Consider the following 12660-nt stretch of genomic DNA (forward strand, 5'->3'; position numbering starts at 1 on the left):
GGGGGGGGGGGGGGGGGGTTAATGTGAAAGGACAGAAGACAAGAAGAAGGAAGGGCTTCTTCAAGCACAAATCATGGACTTGGCAAGTTGTGCACTTGAAAATATTTTTGTCAACAAAATGATATGATGGTAATATTTGTATATAATCCACAGTTGGCTTTTCCTTTCCATTTATGATATTATTAAAGAGTAACTTTATTTTTTTTAAGGTATAAATTATCACGGCACGAAAGCCCTTAAAATTAAGGCAGCTGCATTGAGAGACTTCATTTCGAAAAACACAGAGAAAAAATAAGATTTAAGAACAAATACATGCAGCTCAACTGATCTCCAACTAGCAATATATTGAGAAACAGAAAGCCAAGAAACCACATATGTAATTAAGTCATGAACCAAACCTATTAATTAAAATGTAACATCATCATCTTGTACAAAACTATTTATATTTAGCACTACGTACGAAAGAGATAAAAACCAACATAATTAATTTATCATATATATAGGAATTGAGAGCCACCCTACGTACGTACATTAATGTAATTAAGTTGCAATTAAATACTATAGGAACTCACCTTAATTACTTTTTCATTTAACTAAAAATTGTGTAAAAATTAATGTTATTTTGATCCATCAAATTAATTAGAAGCATTGAGTTATTAGCTAGCCAGCTTGCTCGCAGCCACACGTACGTATGCCTGGATCATCAAAAGCAATGAAAGTTACATCTAAGTGGCTTACTTGTTCCGCTAACGTTATTGTATTCAATCCCACTATTGGTGTTTCCTTGGATCTTTTCAATCGTTACATTTCCCTGGAAAATGATAGATTGCAATATCACATTAATTACCTCGGCCGTGTGTATCTCCAGTTCTTTTTCCCCATTTCTGGCAAGTATTGGCAACCATTATTGATCATGTCCATCTTAATTTGTCATTAATATAATTATTATTTGTTTTATTCACCATTGATCAATCAAATTCCATAATGACCTACTACGTACGTAATGAGTGATGTAATAATTATACTCTCATTTTCTCCTGACACCTATTTTTCAATAATTACCTACACTGAAGAAGCTAGCGTACTTAATTTAAGTTTCAATACTCTTCACTTCGTAAGAATTAAGAAAGTGCCATTTTTGCAACAATTTTGTTGTAATCCTGCTATCACGTTAATTTAAGAAAAACCCATGACGGGATTAATTTTTTAGCATTAATTAACACATTAAATTAAAACAAACCATGGCATGCAAGGGAACACACACATATATATATATATATAGTATTATTGATATTTTTACAAATTAAAATTGTTACATAAAAAGGCAGTGTATATCACAACATATATAGAATCTGGTGATCATCTTGAATTGTATGTCCTGTGTGTGTTGTCACCTTCAGTGCCGATGATTTGTCAATTCATATAGTAAGCTAAGAGAAAGGAGATGAGCAGTGCGCACTCTTGACTTTGCTTTGGGTGGTTGATATCATATAATGTATCTATCAATATTTCAGACATCATATATATCGAATCAAAGAGTACTTGAAGGACGATCCTCCTGCTCCTGCTCCTGCTCCTTAATTTGTATATGTTGAATTCACATGGCTCTTAACAGATACATATTATCTTAATTAAAAAATGATGAAAGAATTAAAATTGATGGAGAAAATATTAAAAAATGCATTGTATCGTATTATACCAATAGTAAGGTGGAAGAAAAGCTTGCCCAAGTACAGATATGAAGTACTGAATGCCATATAATTGGTGTTAAATCATTAATGGTGCTTGGCACTAGCTTGCAGATATATATGAAGTAGCTTATAGCTTGAGAGAGAGAGACTGACTGCAATAATGGAGGCTTGTTAATTAATGGACAGAATTGCGATGCATGAGAGCTTTTCGTCATGTAATATTGTTGGTACATTATATGTAGTATAAACTCTATATATAATACTTGGATATAGTTCATCCATATATTTTGCTGCAAGATTAACTAACAGCCTGCAGGTTAATGCATCAACTAAAGTAATATAAAAAAAAAATTACTAGAATGAGATGGGAATTACCAAAATACCAACCCATGCCCAATTAGTTTGTTGTATTATTATATTAAAGGAGGAATAAAAGTTATATGAATAAATTAATAATGATTATTGTGAAAATCAATACAATGGATCATTTAGATATATATATATATTTTTTAATTATCGGCCTATCTATTCGGCCAATCCAAGTCCGTTGAAAAATTACTATTGGTATGACTATTTTTGTATGTGACTGCACCAAATTGAATCTTTTCTCATGTCCCCCTAATTGTGTTGAGATTGCTCTGCCTCTGTAGAGAATTCTTTAAATTCCTCTTAGAAATGCTTTGCGATTAAACTTACAGCAATTATATATAATATTTATAGATGGTGAGATCATAGTTAACCTTGCTGCAAAATCCACTCATGATTTGTAAGGTTAAAAGAATCTTAGGGCTAACACAGATAAAATTAGGGGCCTGCAGGCTTGAGTTTCAAAAGTTGGCCCAATATGAGTGTTCCAGTGTGGTTAATATTCCTTAAAACAAACCGTCAACAATTAACATGGAACCCCACTTCGTCCAAATTTTTCATATTACCTGTCTACAGCATATTTTTCTCTTTAATCTGAAATATTTATAGTTTTTTATAAAATAAAAAAAAAACAGTTTATTAGCTTTGTATCGAAAAGATATTTAGTTTCTCTTTTAATATTTATGGAAAATATTTTATAACAATCAAATTAAAAACAACTATAAATTTTTTTAAAAATTTATGTACAAATAATTTTATACAACCAAATAAATATTCTTAATATAGGAGACAGACTCGAGACGTATGGGCCCAGGAGGAGAACGGTGGGTTGGGGCCGGGAGAATATACCATGGCCCATTCGTCAGGCATTTTCATTTTAAATTTTGCTAAACTGTAGAAATTTAATTAAATTACAGTACTTAAATTTCATATTTTAAAAATTACAGTACTTAAATTTCATATTTTAAAAATTACAGTAATCTCCCCCTCAATCTTATCTGACTAAAGTCTAATGTTAAAGGATAATTTGATTTTTTTTTTATTTTGCTTAAAAAAAAAGGGAAAATTCAAGAATATGGTTAATCAAGTGAGACTTTTTTGTTTCCATTTGTGAAGGTAAGTGCTATTGCTCATAAGGATGTGTTTATTTACTCGCTTGTCTGAAAATTTAATTGTTTATTATTCTTAAATAAAACTCTTTACTATAGTTTTTTTAATAACATTATAAGTCCCTCAGCTTATTAAACTTGTAAATTATATGATTAAACTAACACCCAAATATAAAAGTTCTTGAAAAAGTAACGAGTTCAATATTTAAAGTCTTGATTTCAAGAAGTTTACCAATCACTTCTTACGAGAAAATCATTAGTATATTAATGGTATTATAAATTTTTAATAATATAAATAGTTAATATATTTAAAACATAAAAAATATTTCATACATTTACATCAAATCTCACCGGAATAAGTTGGCAGGATGTTTGGGTAAATGACACCCAGCGTCACTTTTTTTTTTGTACTTATTTTTAATTTGATCACTAACCTTTTAATTTGTTAGAGATGAATCACTAGTATTTGATTTTGCATTGAAGGCCTCACCAAAGTTGATAACATGGCACTGAGGTGAGTTTTATTAATCTTAATTACAAGCCGGGAGGTGGCCTGTATGCTAACCATGTAATGAGAGCGGATAGAAGATTGCATCATAGCAACTAAGATAGAGTCTCCTATTGTTTCCACGTCAGCCCATCTCTCTCTCTCTCTTCTTTTTTTTTTCCCTTCTGCTCTGCTCTCGATTCCAAAACTTATTTCCTTTTCTCCCCAGCATTATTACCACTTTCTTTTCTTCTCCCTCACTTCAAACCCAAAATCTCCAAGGACAGTCATTTTCTTCATGAAAAATGATTATTTTCTATTCAAATTCCAACTTTTAGAGTGTTTGATTAGTCAAATTTTTCATAGAAAATATTTTCTCACTCAGGGTCACGTAACCCTCTTTTCCCACTTTTGGTGGAAAATCAATTCCCATGGGGGCAGAGAATTTCTTTTCTAGGTAAGCGTTAAGAGATGATGGCCTTTACCTGCGAGTGTGCAACAGTTGCTGAGAGATGGATCGCCTGGGTGATGTTGGCTTTGAGGGGCTAGCCGATGATGTCAGCTTGAAGGACTGGTTGGCCACGGGAGGCGGTGGTAGGGATCCTAAGTGAGTGAGTAAGAGAGAGGACGAGTGAGCAAGCGAGAGAGAAAGCGGTGATGGCGGCGAGCGGGAGTCCACGTCGAAACACGCCATGGTGGCAAAGGCTGCAACGCCGTAGTCGGAGTCATCGGCACGGGACACGATCACCATTCCAAAGAAGACGAGGAGAATGAGGAGCAGGAATCTGGCCTAGAAAACCATTTCGGGAGATCCAGAGAAATAAGTTTGGAAGAGATGGGGGAGAGAAAAGAAGTAGGGAGAAGAAGTGGGTTTGGGAGGGAAGGGGGAGAAAGAGAAAGAGATGGGTACCGAAAATGGCAACGGCGGACCACCCCCTGCCCTTTGCTCTTGACCTCGTTCTCGCCGATCTCACTCTCTCTTGTCGCCTTGGCCTCGCCCCTCGCCCTCGATCTAGCTTTTGCCGCCTCAATCTCGCTCTCGCCGCTGCCTCTCTGACTGTGTGTGTACATGTATTCTGTGTATATGGATGAAACAAGAAGTCAGTGGGATGTTGATGAAGCTCGATGACATGACAGGCTTTGAGCACTGTAATGAGGTCAGGTGTGCTCCAATATGAAGTAAGAGCTCCTTCAATGGCTCCGGTGGTGGTTCCCATGATTTTGGACAAGTGACGATGGCTTCTGTTGTTGTTGTATGTTAACGATTATTTGTGTTTGTTTTTTATTTAAGGTTGATTCGATGATTAGTAGTGAGGATGAATTCCAAAGTTCTTTGTGATGCTCTGTTCCTCTAAAACAGAGCAATGGGTGCTGTAACTGGCAATGGCGGCGGTGATGGGTGCTGCAACCGGTAATGGCGATAACGATGGGCGCTGTAACTTGCTGGGTGTATGTATGTATGGCGGTGATGGGATCTGCAACCGGCTTGTTGGGATCTGCAACCGGTTAAGGAGAAGAAGTGGTTTTCTGAATATTTTGTATAGTATATTTGATTTATTTTTAGGTAATTTCTAGATAGAAAATTAAACTAATCAAACGCATTCAATTGATATTTTTCCTAAAATTTAATTCTAGGTAATTTAATTCCCTGGAATTCATTTTCTTTCCATCTAAATTCCACCCTTGTAATCAAACGCACCCTAAGAGTAAACCTGATATTTTATAGCCAACTTAGAGAATTCCTCTCGAGTCATTGGCACCTCACTCCCTAAAGCCATGTAGACCACCGTCTCAGTGGGGCACTTATCAAACCAATCTTTGATAGTTACCACTCTAACGTGGAATCTTCTGATATCACTATAGAACCCCTATCTGGATACCCCAGCTAAGCTGAAGAACCTGAGCAAAAGCTCCAAAAGAATAAAGAATCAGAAGAGAAACCACCCTGACTTGGCATGCATGCTCAACTAAGATCACATGTACTCATACAGAAAAAACAACAATGGAAGCGTAACATACACCCTAGGAATGCATACAAAAGGTAACCGACCTACAAGTTATATGGTATATACATATACAAATCGTGCCAAGCAATCAAAAGCCAAACAACCATAGCACTACACCTCAAGATACATATCAAACAGGATCTGTTAGGGGTGCCCTGTACACCATTTATCGGGATAGGTCAAACACTGTTTGGCTCGCCCCCAACCTTGTCATTGCCCACCCTTAGAATGAAGAGAAACAAGGATGAGTTACAAGACTCAACAAACATACAAGGAAAGAAAGGCTGACAAGAGTATAAAAGCTAAGAATTACTCGCACTCTACTTGCGATGATCATACATGACATGTCCATGAACCCCATAACAGGTAAACAAGGTGTCGCATAATAAAATATGCACATACAAGTCCTTAGAGACACCCAACATATTTATAGCGTCAGTAAACCCGATACTGCATAACCGTCTGTAAAGCAGCTGTAACACACTCACAAGGAGCCAAAAATCATGCAATGCTCAAATATAATGCAGCGACATATGAGCATAGACGTGATACATAGCCCTCATAAAACCATACATCAAGCCTTGCTTGTCCATATAAGAAACCACACTCAATGCAGTGCTCGTGTCCTGTAAACCTAGGTATTAAAACAACCTAACATACCTATGGCCATGCACACAAGTCTCATGGAACCCTCAAATGCATAACCCCAAGCCCCTGCATGCACATAAGGTGACAAGTACCGGGAAGTACAGAGACCACAAGCATCACCCACAATTGGGTCTAGCATGCACAGAAACCTATCTTCATTCCACAAAGAGTTTGAGAGGGAAACAAACTCTCCGTAGCCATATTTAAACCCAACTAAGGCCTTCCCAAACCAACATAACAGCCAACCACTCAGACAGAGTTGCAAACTCAATAGACATGAAAAGGAACGAAAGGTAGGAACTCGTACATGGAGAGGAAGAGAAGAAAAAACTTGCCAATGGAAAGGAAAGAGATGAACTTGCTTGAAGCGAAACCCCAAAAGCTTGACCCAACCTCATGTTTCTTCTTCTTCTACTACTTATTCTTCTTCTTCCCTGCTCTCGGCTGAACACTCCATGAATACCTCTTCCTCTCACTAACACTTGATTTATATAGGCAAGGAACAGAAGATAGTGGATGAATATAAGTGGCAAGATTGGAAAAAGGTCATCCACCACCGACTAGAAGTGGGTTTGGATGAGAAAATGGCCTGGGAAGTCAATCTCAGATAAGCCTATCCTAATTCTTAAGAAGATATTCGAACAAAGACCTATTTGGATGCTAAGGCTACATATCCGAATACTAGGGATAAAAGCTGAGAGAAATATCTGAATACCCAAGCTTCTATCCGAATACAAGACTCAAGGATTCTATAAGGTATCCGAATAGCTACCAAAACTCCAAGCCATATCCGAATGCATCATCAAAACTTTACCATATGTGAATGCAAGGCACCATATCCGGACGTTCCAAAGCCAAACAACACCATATCCGAATACACTAGGGCATATTCAAATATGCCAAGGCCACAATGACACCATATCAGAATGCCTAGCCCCCTTATTCGAGTACTACACACAAAAATGCTTCATGGTATCCGAATACCCCACACCATATTAGGATACCTCACCCAAAATTCCACCATATCTAAATACATCAAGCCTCAATTTGGATATCTCCATCTCCAATTCGAATATCTCACAAGGCCTATTTGAATACAACACCCCACATTCAAATACAACAAGCCTAAAGCAAACATGCATTTGGATATCATCCTCTAGCTCTTAAATCCAAAACACAATGCCTTTTAGCCCAAGATGTCCATTGGAATCACTATAAAAAAAAAAAAAAAAAACATTTAGCGGCAGTTATTTTTGAATTTTAGTGGCGATTTTGAAAAATCGTCGCAAATATAATCGTCGAGAGGAATTTTGCGACGATTTTCAGCAACCATTAGAGTAACCGCCGCAAAGTAATATTTTTTGTGGTGGTTTACAAACCGCCGCTAAAATATATTATTTTCAACGGTTAGTAAAATTTAGCTGCAGTTTCAGAGCCATAGCTAAATATGAGTAATTAACATTAACTTCAGTAACGGTTTTAAAATTGTTGCTAAATTTAGACTTTAATGACAGTTTTAAATCTGCTACTAAATGTGTAAAGAGTATTGAATTTAGCGAACCGCCTCTAAAATAACACTTTATAAAAATTTTAGCAGCGGTTTTAAAATCGGTTTCAAAACCGTCACTAAATTCTATAGAAGCATTTGCTTCAACTACGATTTTAAATCCTCTATTTATTTTTTTTTTTTGCGAGAGAATATCAAAATACCTGTAAGTTATAACTTGTATACCCAACTCAATGACAATAACTCAACTTGCTTAATCATCAAACCATAAATATCCAACTCACAAATAACTTAATTAAATCTATAACCTATATATATACCAAATTCACAAACACAATATCTCAATCTATTTAATCAACAAACCATAAATATTCAATACAACTCAAATATCCAAACATATAACATATCAAAGTCCAATCAAAATAGACTTACATATCAAAGTCAAATTTAAAAAGTTTAGAGGTCAACTAGTTCAAATATTTGAACAATACATCAATTTTGTTGGTCTGGAGGTTGTTGTGTCTCACGAATGTCGTGACTAGATATCGAAGATCGCCTTGCCGCTAGTGAAGCTTGTCCACTATATGTATCTGGTGCTTGAAATAATTAAAATTGTATTAGATATATACAAAAGATAAAAGCATACTCTTAAAGTATTTGTAGACAAACATAAACAATCACTTAAAATAAAAAATCAAAATTCATAATTTTAGAATTAACATATTAACATACCATTGAATTGAGCATAGCAGCAAACTCAGGTGGTATATTCCCCACAATGTTTGTGAAAATATAAGCCATTGCACCTTGAAAATTTTGCACCTGCGTCTCTAGACTTTGAACCCTTTGATTACTAGTTTGTAATTGTTCCGACAATTTTTGCACTTCTTGTTGGTATGCTACAACAGATGGACTGGTATTATTGGAAGACAAGGACATTGTAATATCCTGAAATTTAAAAATAAATAATAATAATTCAAAGCGGTGTTTGAGAATATTATTGAATATTTGAGAATTTAAGAGGAGAAATTTATTTATGTGGTTTGAGGAAAATAAGGAATTAAAGTTAATTAATTAAATTATTTGGTTGATAATTATTAATTAATGTGTTTGTGGTGATTATTGAATATTTGTGGGTTTAAAAGAAAATATTAATTTATTTGGGTATTTGGTGATTTAAGAAAAATATTTATTTATATTGTTTAGAGAAAATAATTATTTAATTGGGAGTATTTATGGAAATAAGAAAACAAATTAATTTAGTGGATTTTCTAGAAATTCGGGGTATAAGTGTAATAAGAGGAATTGAAGTTCGGGCGAGTGTGCAATTTATGAAAGCTGTGGGGGTTTAAATGTGATTTGTGGAAGTGGAAAATGATTCCTTTAAGTTTATTAATGTGCACATATATATTGAAGATGCAGCTAGCTCGCGCGGTCACGCGCACTGGCATAGGAGCGGGAGGTCTGGGGTTCGAGTCAGCCGTGCGCGAGGGAGGATTTTGTTGATTTTTCCAGTAAAGGGGTGCTCAAAACGGCGTCGTTTTGGGCCTAAAGGCGGTGGCTGCCACGCGGCAGTCTCTGGTGCTTTCTTTTGTGGTTTGTAAGGCCGATTTCGGCCAAATTTGAAACAGAATCAGAGGAAGAAAAATGGAAGAAGATGAGCAGTGCGTATGGATGCGGTATGTAGATATATATATATATGGTTATTTTCTGTATAGCAGCTCTCGGGTAGGCCTCTATGAGGAATTTTACTGTTATTTTCCCAAGGAGTGCTCGCTGTAAGTGTTTTAAGTATGGGTGCTGATTTATATATATATATATATGTGTGTGTGTGTGTGTGTGTGTGTGTGTTCATGTAGGTGCAGGTGTGTGCGTGTGCAGCGAGCAGGGGGATGCTGGTTTGTATCGTGCTGGGGCGATTGTGGGATGTAGGTATAGTTTTTATATATATATATATATTTATTGGTTTTATTATTGTTAGTATAATTTGAGCAAATAATATTATGATTTTTATTAATATTGACATAATATTGAACATGTCCAGTGTGTGTATATATGTGCAGGTGTAGTGAGTGTTTGAGTGTGTGTGTGTGTGAGCAAAGCTAAGTGGCCTTTGGCCGTGAGTGGGAGGAGTGAATTGCTCACTGTGATGTGAAGGTTCTTATATAAAAATGAGACATTGGAGTGATATATATATATATATATATATAATGTTGAAGGATGAAATTGGAGGTATGCCTAAGTAGGATTTTAGAAGGTTAAATTATTTATATTACAGGGTTAGATTGAATTAATGCGAGCTATGATTTTATTAATCGTTATTAAACGTTTTATTTCGTAGTGAGAGTGCAAGAAGGGCAGGAAACGGTCGTGTAAAGGCAAGTTCCTAACCCCCTCCTTGTGTTCTTTAATTCTCGTGAAAGACCCTGTAATTTCTCGTATTTTATCACATCCCTTACTCTATTTCGGTACCTAGCATTAATTGTTGAGTTAATATTCATTTGATTTAATTTAAATTAAATCCGAGGTTTTTAGAATTTTATTCGTTGTGAGCCTATGGAGGTTTGTACCGCCCCCACTCGTTTTGGGAATGATGCTGAACCAACCTAGGAACTAGGTTCCTAGACGTGCGGGTTTATTTATGATTTTATCGAGTTTATTTACAGTTTTCTCGGATTTATTTATGGTTCGATTAGACCTATCGAGCAGTAAGACAGGGGTCGGTTGTTGGTGACGTTGGGGTAGATTATTGTACGGTCCTGAAGTGGATCGTCGGGTGGACACTTCTAGTCACTGACTGCTAACTGGTGTCAGGCACTGCTGACTAGCTATGCCGTTATGTGATTATAGCATGCCTGGTTATGTTTTATTCTTGTTGTATGGTTTGATATGCACATGGGTACGGGTTGCATGTTGGGATATTCATTTATTGAGTATGCATGAACACAGACATTCTAGCGTGGTTAGGTTGCATCAAGCACGGACATATGCATTGCGTGTGGTTTACTATGTAGGCGGAGCATAGCCTGATGCCTGGATGTATGGGCGCCTTATATCACATTGATGCTCACTACGCCACTGCATTGTTATGTGCATTGCATGGTTACTGGTAGTATTTAGTTCTCGAACGGGAGTACCGTTCCGAGGGAGCCTCTGGCTCGGGTGTCAGGAGTACCGACATGGACAGGTGACGGGAGTACCGACCCGGGATGGCGCGCGCAGGTTTGTTGGAGATTCATGTTGCCTTTCAGGGCAGCGGCAGGTTGGTATGAGACTTGGGTTCCAGGTGTCTTATGTGGGCCCCAATGACCGGTATGTGCTTTTATTATGTTATGCTATTATGTTGTAGCGTCTCATGGCTTGTGTGTACCTGAGGGTTTATGCTGGGGAGAGTTTATTGGATTTATACAGCCTTTAGCCTTTCTTTTTTTATGCTTGCTGAGTCTCTCGACTCACCTTACTTTCCATCATTCCAGGTAGTTGCAGCGTGGGCCATGGGCAAGAAAGTTAGCTTTTGGTGGCAAAGTCGGTATGGTGTACATGCAGTCCCGTCAATCTTTGTCAACTCTGATGGTTGAGTAGGGTTTACTCTATCATTTTTACTATGCCAAGTCGTTTCTCGAGTCTCGTGTATATTGACACATGAGTCTGTGTTTATTTATTTATCATGTGACCGCCATGTTGCGGGGTATCCGTAGAGCATGCATGTGTTTAGCTTCGCTTCCGTTGTTCTTATTTTTGTATATGCATGCCAGGGTGGTTTTGGTCTTGTGTACCATTCTTTTTCCCTTCTGTAGGCGCTCCCGTTCGAATAGTCCTGGTGATTGGGATATTCGGGCGGGGGTGCTTACAAACATCCCATTGAATTGACTAGTGGTCCAAAAAAATTGATTTGGACTCGAACCGAAGCCCAAACCTCAGACTCAGCCTGAGTGTTCTTTTCCTATCACCTGAGCAAGTGAATCATGTAAAGAGACTGATTGTAAAGACGTGCCTTGACTCTCAATCTCAGAAATTTTGTCCTGTATGGATTAAAAAACAATATCAATAATAACAAAACACCATTTAACAAATAAATATATTTATGTAATTGTAAGAGTTTTAAAAATGGAATGGTTATGATAAAAAAAAAAAAAAACTTACGCTTATAGTCCGTGCTTCTTCATTCACAAAAGATCTATCGTTCTTCTTATGCGATGTATAATAAACCCTTATTCACAGGCTAACCACTCTCAATTTCCTATAATCTATAACAATTTCACATAAATGTTAATTGATGTTAGAATGAAAAATTCATACTTAGGATAATTTTTTGCAATATTACCATCTTATGTTTTTTTCTTGCTAGACTCTTCGATCCTTTTGTATGTAGGATTGTCAATTTGGACCGATTTTCACTATTTTTTATACACATCTCCTAGATATCCAACAAAAACTTCATTAGTTTAATTGTAATCATTTAGTTGTATAAAGATTAGTAATCTTATAAGCAAAATTAGTAACATCACCTTAGTTTTCTCTTGTGTACGATAATCAATAAAACTTGTCCACTGGTCTTGTGATATTCTTGGTGGATGTTTTGCAATATTAGCTTCTCCACCAATAATGGGATCATGGCACTCATGGTATAACTTGCATCTATTGTCTTTTCATTTTTTCTCAATATTTCTCAAAATGAAATTCTTCACATGTCTTTCGTCAATATTAAATTTTTCCTTCAAAAATAACAATATTAATTATAACAAAATATTCAAAAAAATATATCAAAACAAACAATATTAGTTAATTACCATGATTCTATTTTTGTAAATTTCATCTTTATATGCCTTGTGCCAGCTTTCATAAT

The sequence above is a fragment of the Diospyros lotus genome, chromosome 3, assembly GCF_014633365.1.
Source record: "Diospyros lotus cultivar Yz01 chromosome 3, ASM1463336v1, whole genome shotgun sequence".
Classification (NCBI taxonomy): domain Eukaryota; kingdom Viridiplantae; phylum Streptophyta; class Magnoliopsida; order Ericales; family Ebenaceae; genus Diospyros; species Diospyros lotus.